The following is a 20,824-nucleotide window of genomic DNA, read 5'->3' as shown; positions in this document are numbered from 1 at the left end:
AGAAGCCTTCCCCTACCCTTACAGGTTCTCAGGTCACTACTACAAGTCCTGCCGACCTCGAGGCGTCCTAAAAAATGCTCGGCTCTGATAGAGGTGAGTGTCTCGTCATTGGCCTCCTCATCTCCGGAGCGCAGAGCGGCACCGAAGGTACCGGCAAAAAAGCAAGTCTCTCGAGGACACAATTGCTGCTGTGCTTAAAGTCCAGTTACGAGAGCAATTACAAATTTTGCTTCCAGTGCTAGCGACACCGGCTCCTCTGGTGCCGGTTCGTTCTGAGCAGATGGTTTCATCATCGACTGGCGGCACCAACCAGATCTGAGCTGTCCGTCCCGGCATCGACTTTTGTTGAGCCTGTTTTTACTAGCCTCGACACCGTCTCGAAAAATTTCTTCGGTGCCAGCAGTATTACCTTTGGGTGTGAGGTTGGATTTAGTTCGACATCGTTCTTCTTATACATCTCCTGAGACGATGTTGATTAAATCAGGCAAATCACTGAGGAAGCTCAAGCATGTCGAGCCCTCGACATCCACCTCCCGACTTCATCCAACGAAGGACTCTGATCTCTGTGAGGACTCTGAGGAACCTATCCTGACAGAAGATGAGGCTTCTTCTGATGGTGATGTTTCTTCTAGAGAGCCTATTTCGAAGCCTGAACAGCCCTCTTTCTCGAAGTTTTTAAGGGAAATGTCAGAGGCACTTTCCATTTCTCTGGAGTCGGATTCTAAAAAATCTAAAGCATTTTTAGATGCATTAGATTTTGAGCAGCCTCCTAAGGAGTTTCTTAAGCTCCCTCTTCATGATATTCTCAGGGAGACTTATTATAAGAATATGGAAACTCCTCTAACTGTTCCTGGGACTCCTCATAAACTGGACTCCCTCTACAGAGTGGTGGCTCTTCCTGGTTTTGATAAGCCTCAACTTCCTCATGAGTCACTTCTCGTAGAGTCTACGCTTAAAAAATCTGCAGGTGCCAGTGTTTATGCTTCTGTCCCTCCTGGAAGGGAGGATAAAACAATGGACCGTTTTGGTAAGCATTTATTTCAAAATTCCACGCTTGCCAATCAGTCTGGAAATTATGCTTTCCACTTTTCTTGTTTACCTCAAACACTTAATACAACAAGTGTCTGCTCTACAGAAATAACTTTCCTGAGCGCAAGTTCCTCTTTTGCAGCAGTATGTTGCTTCCTTGTTGCAATTGAGGAAGTTTTTGATACCTTTGAGCTTACATCTTGTGCTACTGCGATGTCTGAAGCTATGCGATGCTTGGCTTCGAGTGTCTGAGCTGGATGTTAATCATCAAGATCGTCTGGCCAATGCTTCTTGTTTGGGCTATGAACTTTTTGGTGAGTCTTTAGATACCACGACCCAAAAGTTGTCAGCTCATGAAACCAGGTGGAATACTTTTGATTAAAAGCAAGAAAAAACCTTCCCCTGCTCGTCCTTACAGGCCACAGTGTACTTATCAGCATAGGTTTGCTGCTAGGCCTTTGCAACCACCTCAGTCTCAACCTCGCAGACAAAGGCAGCCTCAACAGCAGCCGCCTCGCCAACAACAACAGACTCAACAGCAGCCGCCTCGCCAACAACAACAGAAGCAACTGACTGCTCAACCTAAACCTCAGCAGCCCTTTTGACCTGTTTCTTGAGAGCATAGCCAATCTCAGCATTTCTCCTCCATTACCCCAGCCCATCGGGAGTCATCTTCAGTTGTTCATCAATCGTTGGGAACTTATTATCACCGATCATTGGGTCCTCACCATCATTCGTCAGGGTTACACTCTTCATTTTCAGACTCTTCCTCCAGAATGTCCTCCAAAAGAGTCTGTTTTGGACCCTGCACGGTCCTCCCTTCTTCTCCAGGAGGTGCAATCTCTTCTTCTGCTAAATGTCATCGAAACAGTTCCTCTCGATCAACAGGGAAGAGGTTTTTACTCCCGTTACTTCTTAGTCCCCAAGAAGACAGTGGGCTCAGACCCATCTTGGATCTCAGAGCTCTAAATATCTTCTTAGTCGGAGAAAAATTCAAAATGTTGTCATTGGCTCTCCTGTATCCTCATCTCAATCTCAACAATTGGCTATGCTCCCTAGACCTCAAAGAAGCCTACACGCATATTCCCATGCTCCGGCCTCTCTGAAGTATCTTCGGTTGCAGATAAATCAATATCATTACCAGTATAAGGTTCTTCCTTTCGGTCTGGCATCTTCTCCCAGAGTATTCACGAAATGCCTGATTGTGGTGGCCGCCTCTCTGCGTTTACACAGTCTCCAGGTCTTTCCTTACCTGAACGACTGGTTGATCATGGATGTTTCATCTCAGAGGGTGGTTCAAACAACATCTCAAACCATCTCCTTTCTTCAGCTTCTGGGATTCGAAGTCAGTTTCCCCAAATCGCATCTCATTCCGACGCAGTGTCTTCAATTCATTGGGGCAATTCTGGACACCACACTTATGAGGGTGTTTCTTCCACCAGATCGACTTTAGAATCTCATTCATCTCTATCAGCAATTGCTTCCTCTTCCTCTTATGCCTGGGGGGCGCATCGCATATGTACAATCTGCAGGGTCAGGGTCTTTAGACTGCCAGAGAGAAGAAATTCCACATCAATTTCCTAGAACTCAGGGCGATGTTTTATACCCTCAAGGTATTTCAACATCTCCTCTATCCTCAAGCCTTCTCCTTTGCACGGACAATCAAGTAGCAATGTACTACATCAACAAGCAGGGAGGCACGGGTTCTCTCCTGTTGTGTCAGGAGGCTCAAAAGATTCTCATTGCTCCACGGTGGCTCAGGCAAAATTGGTTTTCCCTTCTTCTGCAATTCAGTTCCAGGGAACCCATACTACTTCCAGTGTTTCCTACTCTACTTACTCAGAATCAGCAATACCTTCTGCATCCCAACCTGCAGTCTCTACACCTGACAGCTTGGTTTCTCTCGGGCTGAGTTCTACTCAAACGCTCCTCTCTCAGCCTGTTTGTCACATCATTGATGCTTCCAGGAAACCGGCCACACAACAATGTTATGGACTCTGTTTTCTTCCTGGTGTTTACTTCATCATCATGATCCCACTTCCTTGGCAGTGGAATTGTTGTTGGATTACCTTCTTTTTTTGTCTGACTCTGATCTTAAATCTACATACATTAGAGTCCATCTAAGTGCTATTAATGCTTATCATGAACCAGTGCAGGGGAAACCTCTTACTGCTCATCCTCTGGTATCCAGATTCATGAAGGGGCTTTTCAATGTGAAACCACCTCTCAAGCATCCACCTGTAGTCTGGAACCTTAATGTGGTGCTTTCCAGTTTGATGAAGCCTCTGTTTGAACCAATGGCTACAGCTAATCTCAAATTTCTTACCTGGAAAGTGGTCTTCCTTATTGCTCTCACCTCTGCCAGGAGGGTCAGTGAGTTACATGCGCTGGTTGCAGATCCACCTTTTACAGTTTTTCATCATGATAAGGTGGTTCTCCGTACTCAACCAAAGTTTCTCCCTAAAGTTGTCTCTGACTTTCACCTCAATCAGTCCATTGTTCTACCAGTATTTTTTCCTAAGTCTCATTCTCTTCCTGGAGAACGGGCTTTGCATACTTTGGACTGTAAACAAGCTTTGGCTTACTACCTGGATCGCACAAAGCCGCACAGAACTTCTCCCCAACTTTTCCTTTCTTTTGTTCCAAATAAGTTGGGACATCCTGTTTCCAAGAGAACGATTTCCAACTGGCTAGCCGCCTGCATCTCGTTCTGCTATGCTCAGACCGGACTGGCACTGGAAATCCGTGTCACAGCCCATAAAGTTTGAGCTGTGGCAGCTTCTGTTGCTTTCCTCAGGTCTACTCCCATTGAGGAATTCTGCAAAGCTGCCACCTGGTCCTCAGTTCATACCTTCACTTCTCACTACTGTCTGGAGTCTTTCTCCAGAAGGGATGGGCACTTCGGCCAATCTGTATTACAAAATTTATTTTCCTAATGGCCAACTTTTCCACCATCCTATTCTGTTAGCTTGGAGGTTACCCATCAGTGAGAATATATGCCTCCTTGTCCTGGGATAAAGCACAATTACTTACCATAACAGGTGTTATCCAGGGACAGCATGCAGATATTCTCACAACCCTCCCATCTCCCTGGGTTGGCTTCTTAGCTGGCTTAACTTAACTGAGGGACCGCGCGCCTATGTCGGGCGGAAAGGCATTCGCGCATGCGCAGTGCGAGCAGCTGAGAACTTTACAAGTTCTTAAAGTGGTCCATACCGGGGCTCCGTGGTGACATGGTGCCACTAGACAATGCTACCACCAAAAATGGACTAGATTTTCTACGTGATGCATCTCTCATGAAAAGGAACCTCAAGATTCATCCTTATCTTCTGTTCTGGATTATCTTTTGCATTTATCCACCTCTGGCCTCAAGTCTACATCAATCCGAGTCCATCTCAGTGCAATTGCTGCTTTCCATCAGCTTTTTGAAGAGAAACCCTTCTCTGCTCATCCGGTTTTTTCCAGATTTATGAAAGGACCTTTCAATGTCAAACCTCTCAAACCACCTCCAGTGGTTTGGGATCTCAATGTTCTTGTTCGGTTGATGAAGCCTCCATTTGAACCAATGTCTATGGCTCATCTGAAATATCTCATTTGGAAAGTGGCCCTCACATCTGTTCGAAGAGTCAGTGAGCTGCAAGCTTTAGTTGCTGATCCATCTTTCACTGTTTTCCATTATGACAAGGTGGTCCTCTGTACTCATCCTAAATTCTTACCTAAAGTGGTTTCAGAATTTCATCCCAACCAATCCATTATACTACCAGTGTTTTTTTCCAAAGCCTCATTCTCATCCTGGAGAATCATCTCTTCATACTCTCGACTGTAAACGTGCTTTGGCCTTCTAGGAACGCAACAAACCACACAGATGTGCTCCTCAACTTTTTTCTCCTTTGATCCAAACAAGTTGGGACATCCAATTTCTAAGTGTACCATCTCCAACTGAATGGCTGCTTGTATCTCTTTCTGCTATATCCAGGCTGGACTACATCTACAGAGTCGAGTCACAGCCCACAAAGTCAGAGCCATGGCGACTTCAATAGCTTTCCTCAGATCCACTCCTATTGAGGAAATTTGCAAAGCTGCCACCTGGTCCTCGGTTCATACTTTCACCTCTCATTATTGTCTGGATGTTTTCTCCAGATGGAATGGCCAGATGGAATGACATCACCCATATGTGAGAATAGCTTCCTGCTGTCCCTGGATAACAACTGTTACAGTAAGTAATTGTGCTTTCTCTGATCCATACCAGTCTAAGTTCAACGGAGAAAGTGTCACAGAGGTCTCAGTGGGAGACACGCTTGCGTCCAGTGACCACAACATAGTATGGTTTAACCTCAGAAAAGGTTTCACCAAATCCAACACATTAACCAAGGTCCTCAGCTTCAAGGACACCAACTTCGAGAACATGGGGGAATTCATCCATCAGTCGCTACAAAACCAAGCAGAGACAGATAATGTAGAGGAAATGTGGTCAACACTGAAAGTTACTATACAAGAAGCAACAAACCGATTTATAAAATCAGTAAGTAAACGATGAAGAAATAACAAACCGCAGTGGTTCTCTACGGAGATTTCCAACCTCATAAAAGAGAAGAAAAGAGCATTCATCTCCTTCAAACATTCAGGGAAGCAGGACTCCAGGGAAGGCTATCTGGCCAAGTCAAGAGCCGTCAAAACGGCAGTCAGGCAGGCCAAATTGCAGATGGAGGAGAATCTAGCAAAGACCATCAAAAAAGGCGATAAAGCATTCTTTAAGTATATTAGTGATAGGAACAGGAACACAGGTGGGATAGTACGCCTTATGAAACCAGACGGGAGCTATGTAGAATTGGACTCCGAGAAGGCTAAACTATTAAATGAATACTTTTGCTCAGTCTTCACCCGTGAGGCGCCGGGATCCGGCCCTCAGCTACCAACAAGGGATAGCTCGATAGACCCGTTTTTCAACTTTGAGTTTACGCCCAGTAGTGTCTACAGTGAACTATCCAAACTCAAGGTTGACAAAGCTATGGGGCCAGACAACATACACCCCAGAGTACTCAGGGAGTTAAGAGACACCTTGGCGAAACCACTATCAACACTCTTCAATCTCTCCCTTAGCAAGGGAAGAGTCCCGCTAGACTGGAAAACTGCTAATGTCATTCCACTACATAAAAAAGGATGCAGGACGGAAGCCACGAACTACAGACCGGTGAGTCTCACATCAATAGTGAGCAAACTAATGGAAACTCTAATCAAACACCAATTGGATACGGTCCTGAACGAGGGGAATCTGCGAGATCCCCGTCAACATGGGTTCACAAAGGGGAGGTCTTGTCAATCCAACCTGATCAGCTTCTTTGATTGGGTGACGAGGAAGCTGGATATTGGGGAGTCCCTGGATGTCGTGTACTTAGATTTCAGCAAAGCATTCGATAGCGTACCACACCGCAGTTTGTTGAGCAAGATGAACTCTAGGTTTGGGTGATACCTTAACTACTTGGGTGGGGGACTGGCTAGGAGGTAGACTTCAGAGGGTGGTAGTGAATGGCTCCCCCTCAGAAATGACAGAGGTGATCAGTGGAGTACCGCAGGGTTCGGTCTTGGGCCCAATCTTATTCAACATCTTCATAAGGGACTTGGCTGAGGGGCTTCAGGGTAAATTAACGTTATTCGCCGATGACGCCAAATTATGCAATATAGTAGACAAGAACACAACAGGACCTGACATCAAATCCAAGACCGATAGTATGGCACATGACCTCCTCCTACTGGAGAATTGGTCCAGGACCTGGCAACTAAATTTCAACGCCAAAAAATGCAAGGTCATGCATCTTGGTAACAAAAATCCATGTAAGACTTACAGTTTTAATGGTGAGATCCTAGAGAGAACTGTAGCGGAACGTGACTTAGGGGTAATCATCAGTGAGGACATGAAGACTGCAACTCAAGTGGAGAAAGCTTCATCTAAGGCCAGACAAATCATGGGTTGCATACGCAGGAGTTTCGTTAGCCGTAAGCCCGAAGTCATAATGCCATTATATAGGTCCATGGTGAGACCCCATCTGGAATATTGTGTGCAGTTCTGGAGACCACATTACCGCAAAGATGTGCTGAGACTTGAGTCGGTCCAGCGAATGACCACACGGATGGTAACAGGGCTCAGGGAGCTCCCGTATGAGGAACGGCTGAATAAATTGCAGCTCTACTCCCTAGAGGAACGCAGGGAGAGAGGGGACATGATCAAAACATTCAAATACCTCACGCGCCGTATTGAGGTAGGGGAGGATATCTTCTTCTTCAAGGAACCCACGTCAACACGAGGGCATCCGTGGAAAATCAGGGGAGGGACATTGCATGGCGACACCAGGAAGTACTTCTTCACCGAGAGGGTGGTAGATGGTAATTGAGGCCAGCAGTGTGCCTGATTTTAAAGCTAAATGGGATCGAAAGGTGGGATCTCTTCACAAAGGGAGGTAGGGGAGGGTCATTGGTGTGGGCAGACTTGATGGGCCTTGGCCCTTATCTGCCTTCACTTTCTATGTTTCTATGAAATCATGAAAGCGGCACCTTTAGTATTTAAACTATCGTTGATACAATATTTGGCTCATAACCTAAAAACTGGGAAGTTCCTCTCTAATAATGGTCACATAATAATAATCCCAATTCTAAAAAATCGAAAAGAATCTTCAGCTATAATATCCAACTACAGACCAGTAGCATCCATCCCGTTTATTGTAAAAATTATGGAGGGATTGGTACACACCCAACTGATGGATTATCTGGATCAGTTCTCTCTCCTACATGAAACTCAATCCGGTTTTAGACCGTTATTCAGTACTGAGACAGTAATTGCAGCTATTTTAGACAATCTGCGCCTACTGTTTAGTAAGGGCCTTAATGCCCTGATTATGCAATTCGATATGAGTTCTGCCTTTGATCTAGTAGACCACGGGAAACTGCTGCAATGCCTAGACGCCATTGGTATCAGGGACGAGGTGCTGAATTGGTTCCGTGGCTTCCTTATGTCCCGCACTTATCAAATACGTTTTAATTATGAACTTTCAGATACCTGGAGCAATCCATCCGGTGTGCCACAAGGGTCTCCGCTATCTCCATCGCTCTTCAACGTCTACATGTCCTCACTAGGCACGCAGCTAACCCAGTTAGGGATAAAACTATTTAGTTATGCAGATGATTTTACGATCATCATCCCATTCGTTAATTCTATCTTTGAAACTATTTCTAAAACTTCAGAAGCCATAAACGTTATGGAGCACTGGATGACAACCTTTAGGCTCAAACTTAATTCAGAAAAGACAACTTTCTTCATTGCTTCGCCACATCCGCTTGACACCAAATCACCACTATGTATCAATAATCTTAATTACCCTATCCAACCTACCATAAAGATACTAGGTGTAACTTTGGATCAGTGCCTAACCATGAGAGACCAGGTGGACTCCTTGATCAGAAAGGGATTTTTCACTCTCTGGAAACTCAGATCCATTAAAGCTTATTTCGATACAGCGGCATTCAGAACCCTAGTCCAATCCCTCGTACTGAGTCTACTTGACTACTGTAACATCGCCTATTTAGCAATTTCCCAAAAGAATATGCAGCGTTTACAATTGATGCAAAATGCAGCGGTCAAACTGATCTTTGGGCTGAGGAAGTTTGACCACGTGACACCCTACTACCGGCAGCTGCATTGGCTGCCAATGGAGGCGCGCGTAAAGTTTAAATTTGCCTGCTTCTGCTTCAAAGCACTACACGGACTTGCCCCTAAATATATAACTGACCTTTTCGTCTTCTCAGCCAACAGACACAAGAGAAGCTCACATTCCAACTTCGTTTCCCCCCCAGTGAGAGGTTGTAAACTGAAAAAACACCATGAACATCTTCTCTCGCACCAAGCAGCATCATGGGGTAAAGACCTAGAACAATTGCTTTCGTCCACTACTTATGAGGAATTTAGGAAACGTCTGAAAACATACCTGTTCCTAAAGTATCTAGACAACTGATCCTCTCTTCTCTCTCCCCTCTATAGCGATTAACTTGTTCTATTGATCACGCTCTCCTCAAAAATGGATTTCCTGTCCTATTAACCCTCTTTCTTCCTCCCCTCTTAAAGTCAATCAATTTGTACCTTTGCTTAATCTTTGTAAACCGCATAGAACTTCACGGTATTGCGGTATATAAGCTGTTATTATTATTTATTATTATTATTAGCACTTGCAGCGTGGCATCTTTCTCTCAACACTTAGATACTGCTACACTTTCTGCTCCAGTATCAGCCATTATTGAAGCTTCTAGAAGACCACTCAACACTGTTACCATTTCAAATGGACTCGCTTCACAGTCTGGTGTGGTCATCATTCGTTGGATCCAGTCACATGTCCACTACCATCGGTGCTTGAGAATCTGCTGCAGCTTTCAACTCTGGTCTTAAGACTACTTCAGTTGGAGTCCACCTCAGTGCTATCAGGGCTTTCCATTCAACAACAGACAAAAAGCCATTGTTGGTTCTTCCTCTGGTTTCTAGATTCATGAAATGACTGCTTCAAACCAGTCTACCTCTCAGTCCTGCTCCAGTGGCATGGGATCTTAATGTGGAAGTTTCAAGTTTTATTGAGATTTGTTATACACGCAATGTCAAATACTTCAATTTGTAAAACATTTTAAAAATAGGGGACAAAACAAAACAGTTTTATACAATTAAATACAAAGTATATACGTACAAATAAATGACTGGTACAGAAGGCGAGGGGGATGAACTACAATCTTTAAAGAAAAAAGAAACATTTAAGGAAAACACATCTAGTGGGTAGCAAGAAAAGATATAAAAGCAAAGATAAGCTTAGAAAAGAAGAAAGAGAAGTTTGCGACCTATACGTAGGGCTAATTAAAATCTTAGTTTTAGATCATGAGATTTAATAATTGGTAAGATGTGCTATCTATATCTCAAATTCATCCTTATACAGGAAACTTTTTTAAGAACTTTTAAATTTTTCTAAAGAGGATTAATTGCGTAAGTAGATTGGTAAATTGTTCCAGAGCTGGGGTGCTATTACCGAGAAAATAGTAGATCTTCTAGTCCCTATTACTTTTAAAGAAGGGATAGTCAGTAAATGCTGTTCTGTTGATCTAAGTGCCCTGAGTGGAGAATACGGTATCAAGAGACAGTCCAAGAATATCGGCGCATTAGATTGTTGAATCTTAAATGTTAACAGTATAATTTTAAAAATTATTCTATGTGTAATCGGTAATCAGTGTGCTGTTTGTAAAAGTGGTTTAATGAGGTACTTTCCACTTTCATGAAGCCTCCCTTTGAATTACTCTTGACCTTATCTCTCAAGTATCTCACTTGGAAAGTGGTATTCCACATATCTATCGCATCTGCACAGAGTGAACTTCAAGCACTAGTGTCAAATTCACTTTTTACAACATTCTACCACAACAGGATAGTTCTCCCTAAAGTTGTCTCAGAATTTCATCTGAATCAGTCTGTAGTTCTACCTGTCTTATTTCCAAGATCACATATGGGTAACATCATCCAGGTCAGTAGCCATACTGTACCTCCACAGAAAAGCAGGAGATTGTCTGCTTATTGGGAGGCTTGGAAGCTGATTTGATTAGACTGCTGGGTGGTAGACATCATTTAAGAAGATTACAAACTTGAATTCTGTTTCCTGCTCCCGGATCGATCTGTGTACTCTATGGCTGGGTGGCCAGAGAAAGCATTCAAATTCTGGGTAGTGGTGATAAGGAGAGTGTGGCGTACTGATTAGAGCTATAGCCTTGGTACTCTGAAATTGTGGGTTCAAACCCTGTGCTGCTCCTTGTGACCCTGGGCAAGTCGCTTAATCCTCTACTGCCCCAGGTATATTAGATAGATTGTGAGCCCACCTGGACAGATAGAGAAAATGCTTGAAGTACCTGTATGATAACCACTTTGAATGTGGTTGTAAAACCTACAAAAAGGGGGTATATAAGTCCCAAGTCCCAATCCCCTCTTAGACATTCAAGCCATAGAGCCTGTGCCGCCCGATGAATCAGGCTTGTGCAGATACTCTATTTAAGTCACTGTGCCCAAGAAAGACTCAGACATCTAGAGTAAATCCTGGATCTGAAGTCTGTTAATTCATCATTAAAAGTGCAATGGTTCTGCAAGGAAACAATTCAGTAATTGCAGTGGTGGCTCCAGGGGAAATTTTAGCCTCCCTGGATTTAACAGAGTCCTATCTGCATATTCCCAGAGCACAAAGCATCTGAGGTTATCCCAGGACAAGCAGGTAGTGTATTCTCACATGTGGGTGACGACATCTATGGAGCTCCAGTATGGACAGCTTTAAAAGTGCATCGCCACTGTAAGAAGAAAGTTCGCAATCCGCCCACACCACGCATATGCGAGTGCCTTCCCGCCCAATGTAGGTCGTGGCTCCTCTTAGTTTTCCATAGAGCTAAGATGGATGTTTTTGAACGTTCAAATTTTTCTGCCTTTTGCCTTCCCACTCCTTCATTTTTTTCTTTAGTCTTTATTTTCCTTGTTCCTTTTTTTCTATATATATATATTTTTATTTTTTTTTTTAAAAAGGAAGAAAGAGGGGAAACTTTTTTATCTCGCAGGCATTCGGCTGGTGGGGCCTCTTTCTTCTACCTCAGCCATTGAATTTAATTTAGCTGAGGCAGTCTTCCTGTCGATGTCATGTCTGTTAACCGGCTTTAAGAAGTGCGGCAGGTGTAAATGGCCAATATCACTTACAGACCACCACTCCTGGTGTTTGCAGTGTCTTGGCCCAGAACACTGTGTCAACTCCTGTATTGTTCTTCTCTTCAAAAACAATCTATCAAGAACCGGAAACTTCAGCAAGAGAAGTTATTCGGTATCACCATGGACATTGACAAACCATCGACATCGACACTGATATCGGAAGACATTGCTCCTTCTTGTAAGCCAGTTAAAAAGCCACCAGCTTCCCAAATAGCATTTCAGATCACTGATGCATCGAGTCCCTTGATGCCGTTCAAGCGAAAGCCTCTATTCCGGTCTGTTGGTTGAAAAATCTGAAGTATGGAATACTCCTTCAGTAGCACTGGAAACAGCAACATCCATAAGTAATATAATGTTGATCATATCTCATATTTATTATTAGGATGACTAGAATGAGGTTCACAATGCAATATGGCTTTCTCAGAAGCAAATCAGCCTTCATTCAAATCCACCTATCTCAGGAATACTTGCTCTGAAAAATAACTCTACCTACTTTCTTTTTAGGGACAAACACTTCTGAAAACTCCAATTGAAGCAGACTGCATTATGGCTTTCTCAGAAGCAAATCAGCCTGCATTCAGTCACTAACCACCTATCTCTGGAATACCTGCTCTGAAAAAGAACTCTCTACCTACCTAGGTCACCTTTAGAGATGATTTCCACAGCTAAATCATGCTCATATACCTGAGGCCTATGCCCTCCCACCCTGCCCTTCATCCTACTCATCCCTAAGCACCCGCAACTATAAATTAACACTAATTAAGACTTCCATTACCAATCCTTACCAAACTACCTCATCACCCTAACCACTGCACATACCTGAAAATAACTAAGCCAACAACAAAGATACTGCATAATATCCTAAAACTTTAGAGCTCAAACCACAGCACTGCCCCAGTGATTCATTTAGTCACTCTCTCCATCCATCTACCACTGAAATAAATGACAAACTCAAACTTGACCTTATGCAAGTACACACAAATTAACTTTGAAGTAGACTAGAAAGATGATTATCACCAGTCATGCCATAACAGTTGGGATAGCCATAAGAGTATTACAACAGGGATACAGACCAAGGCTCTGTAACCCAAGCCTAGCTACCAAGGTCATTCATAATTACACTGCTTTCATAATACCAATGCCACAATCTCTGCTGTCCTATTTCATGCCAATACTCTCTTTATTCCAGGACAAGCAGGCAGGATGTTCTCGCGTGTGGGTGATGTCATCTACAGAGCCCAGGTACAGTCAGCTGCAAAAGTGCACTGACACTTTAAGAACCTTAGAAAGTTTGCGACTGACCACTTCGCACATGTGCGAGTGCCTTCCCGCCCGACGTAGGTGCACAACTCCTCAGTTCTTAGTTTTCCACGGAGCTAAGAAGTTGTGTTTTTGAACATTTGTTCTTTTTTGCCTTGCCTTCCCGCTCGCGTGTTCATTTAATACTTCTTTCTTTTATTTTCTTTTTATACTTGCTTTGGTACAGTAAAAAAAAAAAAAAAAGAAATTATCTTTTCCTGTTTTTCGCCTTCGGGCGTTTCAATGACTGGGCCTCCGTTCTTGCCTCAGCCTTTCGCTTTTGATTTGGCTGAGGCAGTTTTTCCGTCAATGTCTCTGTTAATGGGGTTTAATAAGTGCAGCAGATGCCAGAGAACAATTTCCGTCACCGACCCTCACAGCTGGTGCATCGGGCCAGAATATCGTATTGACACTTGTGTGCTTTGGTCTACTCTCAAGAAATGCACCATAAAAAGCCACTGACTTCAACAACAGCAATTGTTTGGTGTCGGCATGGAAGGGAAGAAGTCTTCACATCCATCAACATCCAAGTCATCGACATCAAAGGTACCGACGCCCTCCGATGCATTGGCATCGACCCCGGCGTCGCAACCTCTTGCTCCTTCTGGTAAGCCAGCGAATAAGTCACCAACTTTACCAGGTGGGGTCGCAGGCCACTAAGTCATTGAGTCCAGTCATTCCAGCCAAGCAAAAACCCCTTATGCGACTTGTTTCCAAATCCAGAGGTGCATCGTCATCCTCTTCGGAATGAGTTGTGGCACCAATGGTATCGGCATCAAAACCAGTTGCTGATATGGAAGTCAATCTCCAAGGATTGGGGATTAACTTTTTGGGAATTCCTTTGAGAATGCCACTCATAAGAACATAAGAATTGCCGCTGCTGGGTCAGACCAGTGGCCCATCATGCCCAGCAGTCCGCTTATGCGGCGGCCCTTAGGTCAAAGACCAATGCCCTAAATGAGACTAGCCTTACCTGTATACGTTCTGGTTCAGCAGGAACTTTTCTTACTTTATCTTGAATCCCTGGAGTGTGTTTTCCCCTATTCCAGCCTCCGGTAGAGCGTTCAAGTTTTCTACCACTCTCTGGGTGAAGAAGAACTTCCTTACGTTTGTATGGAATCTATCCCTTTTTAACTTTAGAGAGTGCCCTCTCGTTTTCTCTACAATGTAATGTAATTTATTTCTTATATACCGCTACATCCGTTAGGTTCTAAGCGGTTTGAAGAAAATATACATTAAGATTATAAATGAGAAGTAAGAAGGTACTTAAAAAATTCCCTTACTGTCCCGAAGGCTCACAATCTAACTAAAGTACCTGGAAATTAATAAAGAAGAGAAAATAAAGATGGTTGAAAAAAGAAAAGTCTATTCCCTTCATTATTTTGAATGTTTCGATCATGTCCCCTCTGTCTCCTCTTTTCAAGGGAGAAGAGGCTCAGGTTCTCTAATCTCTCACTGTACGGCAACTCCTCCAGCCCCTTAATCATTTTAGTCGCTCTTCTCTGGACCCTTTCGAGTAGTACTGTGTGCTTCATGTACAGCAACCAGTGCTGGATGCAGTATTCCAGGTGAGGGCGTACCATGGCTAGGTACAGCGGCATGATAACCTTCTCCGATCTGTTTGTGATTCCCTTCTTAATCATTCCTAGCATTCTGTTCGCCCTTTTCACCGCCACTGCGCATTGCGTGGATGGCTTCATTGACTTGTCGACCAGTACTCCCAAGTCTCTTTCCTGGGGGAATTTCTCCAAGTACTGCACCGGACATCCTGTATTTGTGTATAAGATTTTTGTTACTGACATGCATCACCTTACACTTATCCATGTGAAACCTCATTTGTCATGTTGCATCCCATTTTTCGAGCATGTTTATGTCACATTTCAGGTCTTCGCAATCCTCCTGCATCTTCCTACTCTGAATAACTTCGTATCATCTGCAAATTTAATCACTCGTCATACCAATTTCCAGGTCATTTATAAATATGTTGAAGAGCACAGGGCCAAGCACCAAACCCTGCAGCACTCCACTTGTGATGCTTTTCTAGTCCAAGTATTGTCCACTTACCCCTGCTCTCTGTTTCCTATCCGCCAGCCAGTTTTTAATCCACGTGAGTATTTCATCCTCAATTCTATGGCTCGCAATATTTCGAAGTAGTCGTTCATGAGGAACCTTCTCGAACACCTTCCGAAAATTGTCTATCTACCTGTTTACTCCCTCGAAGAAGGCAGCAAGTTTGTCAAGCAAGATCTTCCCCCGTGCTGGCTGGTCCTCATCAGATTGTGTCTATCAAGGTGATCAATAATGCGGTCTTTATCAGCGCCTCTACCATCTTTCCCGGTACTGAGGTCAGACTCACTAGTCTGAAGTTTCCTGGATATCCCCTCAAACCTTTCTTGAAGATCACCACTTTCTAGTCTTCTGGAATCCTTCCTGATTTGATCGACAGATTGGCTATTAGTTGAAGCAGGGTATGGAAAACCTTACATACACTGACAGACTGAAGAAGCTGGGGCTGTTCTCCCTGGAAAAGCGGAGACTCAGAGGAGATATGATAGAGACCTTCAAGATCCTGAGGGGCATCTTTATTTTCTCCAACAGTGCAATAGGTATGAAGAATATGGAGTTGTCTTGCGCTGAGTTTTCTTCAATTGTCCACGCGCTTTTGTCAAGCGCACATTTGACTTGCCACCGAAGAATATTGTATGTTTTCTTTCATCTTATGTTTACCCTTCCAACTTTTCCTGATTGATTTGTATCTTCCCTCTTGTTTTCCTCTTTTGTATGTCTGTGTTTGTTTTATTGTTTTGAAGTCATTAGTCTCCCTTTCTCGAGGAACGTAGGGAGAGGGGAGACATGATCGAAACATTTAAGTATCTCACGGGACGTGTCGAAGTGGAAGATGATATTTTCTTTATCCCAGGACAAGCAGGCAGCATATTCCCACACATGGGTGATGTCGCCGACGGAGCCCCGCAGCGGACAGCCTCGAAAGCAAACTTGCTTGAAGATCTCGAGCTTTCGAGTGCTGCATCGCGCATGCGCGCGTGCTTTCCCGCCCGAACTAGGGGGCGCATCTCCTGTGAGGATCCTCAGTTCAACGTTTTCCGCGGAGCTGAGAAGACTCGTCAACTCTGTCTCTGTAGCGTTGTGCCTTCTCATCACCGCGGCTGAGAAGTTTTTCTTCATGGTTGCTGTGCTTGTTATTCTTTCATTCGTTTCTCTACAAAAAAAAAAAAAAAAAAAATATATATATATATATATATATATTTTTGATTTTTCTTTTAATTTGTGGTGTCGGGTTCTGGGGAATCTGAGGCTTAGGCCTCTCTCCCTTCTTCTCGACTTTGTTCTCTCTATGTCCCGGCCTGTAACCGGGTTTAAAAGGTGTTACCAGTGTGGCAGAACAATCTCGATCACCGACCCTCATAGTCGGTGTATGCTCTGTTTGGGGACTACTCATCGCCCGGAAGATTGTCTTCGCTGCCTCACTCTTTAACCTCGTGCCTTTAAGCGCCGCTGTGACAGGTTCTTCGAGCTTTCTCCTCGAATGGAGCCTGACAAAGCTTTGACCTCGGTTGAGGCGTCTTCCAAGCCCTCGACTTCGGGACAATCCTTGAGTGCTAAACCCTCGACCTCGCCTCCTCTACCGGCCTCGGCCTCGAAGGCCTCGACGGTGTCCTCGAAGCCTGTACTGGGGGGTAAGTCTCCTGCTTCCTTTTCAGGTGCCATACCCAAGAAGCCGACGAAGTCTCTTTCCACACAGCCTGGTGCTCCGGGTTCGACTCCGTCTTCTCGACCATCCTCGAAACGTGCCTCCAAGTCCAGGGAATATTCTCATTGGAGGTCACCCTCCTTGGAGCGCACGAGACCTCCTGTGACTCCGAGTCCCTTAGTCTCTGTCCCCATGTTCGAGGATATGCTTAAGTCGATCTTAACTACTCAAATATCCTCAATCGTAGCTCAGTTGGTCCCGGCCTCGACTCTGTCTTCGCAAGTCCGGCCTGAGCAGCAGTCTGAGCCTCATCGGCAGTCTCCTCGACACAGGTCTCGCACTAGGATCTCATCTTCAGACTCCTCTCCTGAACGGGCTTCTAGACTTTCTTTACCTCGATCGAAGCATCGTTCCAGGTCTTCGAAGATCCCTTCCTTGAAGAGCTCAAGGCCTTCGGATCTTCCTTCGAAGCATATGCCTCGCTCTCATAGTACAGTTGCCTCCTCTGTATCATCGAGGCATTCGAGGTCGAGGACTCCTCCCTCGAGACTTTTGCCTTGGGATGTGTCCCCTCTCTCTCTAAGCCTCGCACTCGGCGAACTTCCCCGTCTCGAAGTCTCAAGCGGAAGCATTCGATCACTTCGCCTCTGACAGGGAGTGGAGCTTCATCCATCACTTTGCGTTTGGAATCGGAGCCGGTATCTCAATACTCAATACAATTTTTTAAGTACCTTCTTACTTCTCATTTATAATCTTAATGTATATTTTCTTCAAACCGCTTAGAACCTAACGGATGTAGCGGTATATAAGAAATAAATTGCATTACATTACATTACATTACTCTCGCGAGGCTTCTCCCTCGTTTTCAGTGGCTCCTCGCTCTCGTTCTGCCTCACCTGAAGAAACCTCGACTTCGAAGTCTTCTTCCTTTACTAAATTTGTCTTCGACATGGGGCAGGCTCTTAAAATAGACTTACACTCTGATTCTAAATACACGCCTGAATACTTGGCGGATATGGAGCTTTCCCATCCTCCTAAGGAAACTTTAAGGCTGCCCATGACTCCGGTGTTGAAGCAGACTTTCCTGCGAAATATGGAAACTCCTTACTCTGTGACAGCTATTCCTTCGAAGCTAGAATCTCGATATCGCACTGTTCCCTGCAAGGGATTCGAGAAATCACAACTTTCCCACCAGTCCTTGGTGGTTGAATCATCCCTTAAGAAGGCTCATCTCTCTAAGGTGTCTGCAACAGTCCCTCCGGGGCGTGAGGGTCGCACTATGGACAAGTTTGGGCGCAGACTGTATCAAAATTCAATGATGACTAACCGAATTTTGAATTACAACTATGTGTTTACTTCATATTTTAATTACTTTTTGAAACAGTTGTCATCTTTTTGCCCAGACTTGCCCAGAGAGCGTCTTTCGGACTTTAAACAGATTATTCAATCTCTGTCTCAATTACGCCTTTTCATGTTGCAGGCATCTTATGATGCATTTGAGCTCTCTTCTAGGGTCTCGGCGTTTGCAGTGGCCATGCGCCATCTCGCCTGGCTCAGAATCGTTGATATGGACCCCAACTTGCATGATCATTTAGCAAACCTGCCTTGCCAGGGTTCTGAACTCTTTGACTATTCTATCGAGGCAGCTACAAAGCGGCTCTCTGAGCATGAGCGCTCCTTCGCCTCTCTTCTTCGACCTAAGCCGAAACCTTCTGCGACTAGAGCTTACAAGCCTCCTGCTCGTCGCTACCCCATGAAATCCACTCCGGCTTTCTCTCGGCCTCCTCCTAGACGTCCTCAACAACAACGACCTCAGAAGTCTCAGGCGCCCGCTCCAACCAAACCCGCTCCGTCTTTTTGACGGTCCAGTGGTGAGCATTCCAACCTCCTTGCATCCAAACTCCTCCCTGCCCATCGGAGGTCGTCTTTCCCTTTTTACATTTGTCTGGGAAACTATTACATCGGACCTCTGGGTTCTCACCGTCATCCGCGAGGGATACTCTCTGCGCCTGCTTCAGGTGCCTCCAGATCACTCTCCAAAAGAGTGTCTTTCCAGTTTCTCGCAACTCCCCCTTCTTCTTCAGGAGGCTCAGGCACTTCTTCGCCTTCGAGCAGTGGAGGAGATTCCTCCTTCCGAGCACAACCTGGGGTTTTACTCCAGATACTTCCTAGTTCCCAAGAAGATGGGGGATTTGCGACCCATTCTGGATCTCCGAGCGCTCAACAAATTTCTAGTCAAAGAAAAGTTTTGCATGCTCTCCTTTCCAGTCTTGTACTCCCTCATGGATCAGGGAGATTGGATGTGCTCACTGGACCTCAAAGAGGCTTATACTCCCATTCCTGTCCATCCGAATTTTCGCAAATATCTCCGGTTCAAGGTGGGGAACCTTCATCTTCAATACAGGGTTCTTCCGTTCGGCTTGGCGACCTCCCCCAGGGTCTTCACCAAGTGTCTGGTCGTGGTGGCTGCAGCCCTTCGTGCTCGAGGTCTCCAGGTTTTTCCTTACCTCGACGATTGGCTTATCAAAGCTCCTTCTCTTCCAGGGGTTACACAAGCGACCCTTCAGACTATTTCTTTTCTTCAAAGTCTGGGGTTCTATATCAACTTTCCAAAATCTCAGTTGGTTCCAACTCAGTCGATCCAATTTATTGGCGCCGTGTTGGATTCTGTTCAAATGAGAGCTTTCCTCCCTCTCAATCGTCAAGAAACTCTTTTTCAACTTTGTCAGCGAGTGGCTTCCCTTTCGACTCTCACGGCTCGACAAATGATGGTCCTACTCGGACATATGGCGTCTACGGTTCATGTGACTCCCTTTGCAAGGCTACACCTTCGCATTCCTCAATGGACCCTGGCGTCTCAGTGGCAACAGGCCCTGGACCCGCCTGCTCGACATATAGCGGTGACTCCTATATTGAAGAAGTCTCTCCGCTGGTGGATGCTCTCTTCCAATCTTTCCAGAGGTTTACAGTTTCACCATCTTCCTCATCAGAAGGTGCTCATGACAGATTCGTCCAACTACGCATGGGGAGCCCATGTAGATGGTCTCCGTACGCAAGGGTTGTGGACAACCACAGATCGTCGATGTCACATCAATCTGTTGGAACTCAGAGCGATTTTTCTTGCTCTCAAAGCTTTTCTTCACCTCCTTCACGACCAAGTAGTCCTGGTTCGCACAGACAATCAAGTAGCGATGTATTATGTCAACAAACAGGGCGGGACGGGATCCCACTCCCTTTGTCAGGAAGCTGAAGTTGTGGCATTGGGCGATTTCTCACAACATCTTCCTTCGAGCCGTCTATATTCAAGGTCAACAGAACTGCCTTGCAGACAAATTGAGTCGTCTGCTTCAGCCTCACGAATGGACGCTCAATTCCCCCACACTTCGTCAAGTATTTGCTCGGTGGGGAACTCCTCGGGTAGACCTCTTTGCGTCGCCCAGTAACTTCAAACTACCTCTGTTTTGTTCCCGCATTTTCTCGCCACATCGACTCGAGGCGGATGCTTTTCTTCTGGACTGGGGGAGTCAGTTTCTTTATGCCTTCCCTCCATTCCCTCTTATTCTCAAAACTCTTGTCAAGCTGAAGTCGGATCATGCCACGATGATTCTCATAGCGCCTTGGTGGCCCGACAACCTTGGTTCTCCCTTCTTCTTCTGCCAGTTTTTCCTTCTCTGCTCACTCAGTCAGGGGTCATTACTTCATCCCAATCTGCAGTCTCTCCACTTTTCGGCTTGGTTTCTTTCTACATAACAGACTCTTCCCAATTCTCTCAGTCTGTTCAAGATGTCTTTTTGGCTTCCAGGAAGCCGTCCACTTGTTAATGTTATGGCCAGAAGTGGACTAGATTCTCGACTTGGTGTTCCAGTCGTCGTCTTCAACCGATGTCTTCCTCTTTAGCTTCAGTTCTGGACTATTTGCTTCATTTATCCCAATCAGGCCTCCAATCCACATCTATTAGAGTTCATCTTAGTGCGATTGCTGCTTTTCATCAACCTCTGGATGGGAAACCTCTCTCTGCACATCCTCTGGTT

General features: G+C 45.0%; 1 protein-coding gene across 4 annotated transcripts in view; it reads left to right on the top strand.

Moving 5' to 3' along the window:
• The window catches only part of DDHD1 (DDHD domain containing 1), a 405,278-nt gene that overhangs the window by 59,720 nt on the left and 324,734 nt on the right, over positions 1–20,824 (top strand). The gene's annotated exons all lie outside the window — the stretch shown is intronic.

Source organism: Geotrypetes seraphini, chromosome 7 (genome assembly GCF_902459505.1).
Source record: "Geotrypetes seraphini chromosome 7, aGeoSer1.1, whole genome shotgun sequence".
NCBI lineage: Eukaryota > Metazoa > Chordata > Amphibia > Gymnophiona > Dermophiidae > Geotrypetes > Geotrypetes seraphini.
Note: the sequence above shows the minus strand (reverse complement) of the source record. Positions and strands in the feature narration are given on the sequence as shown.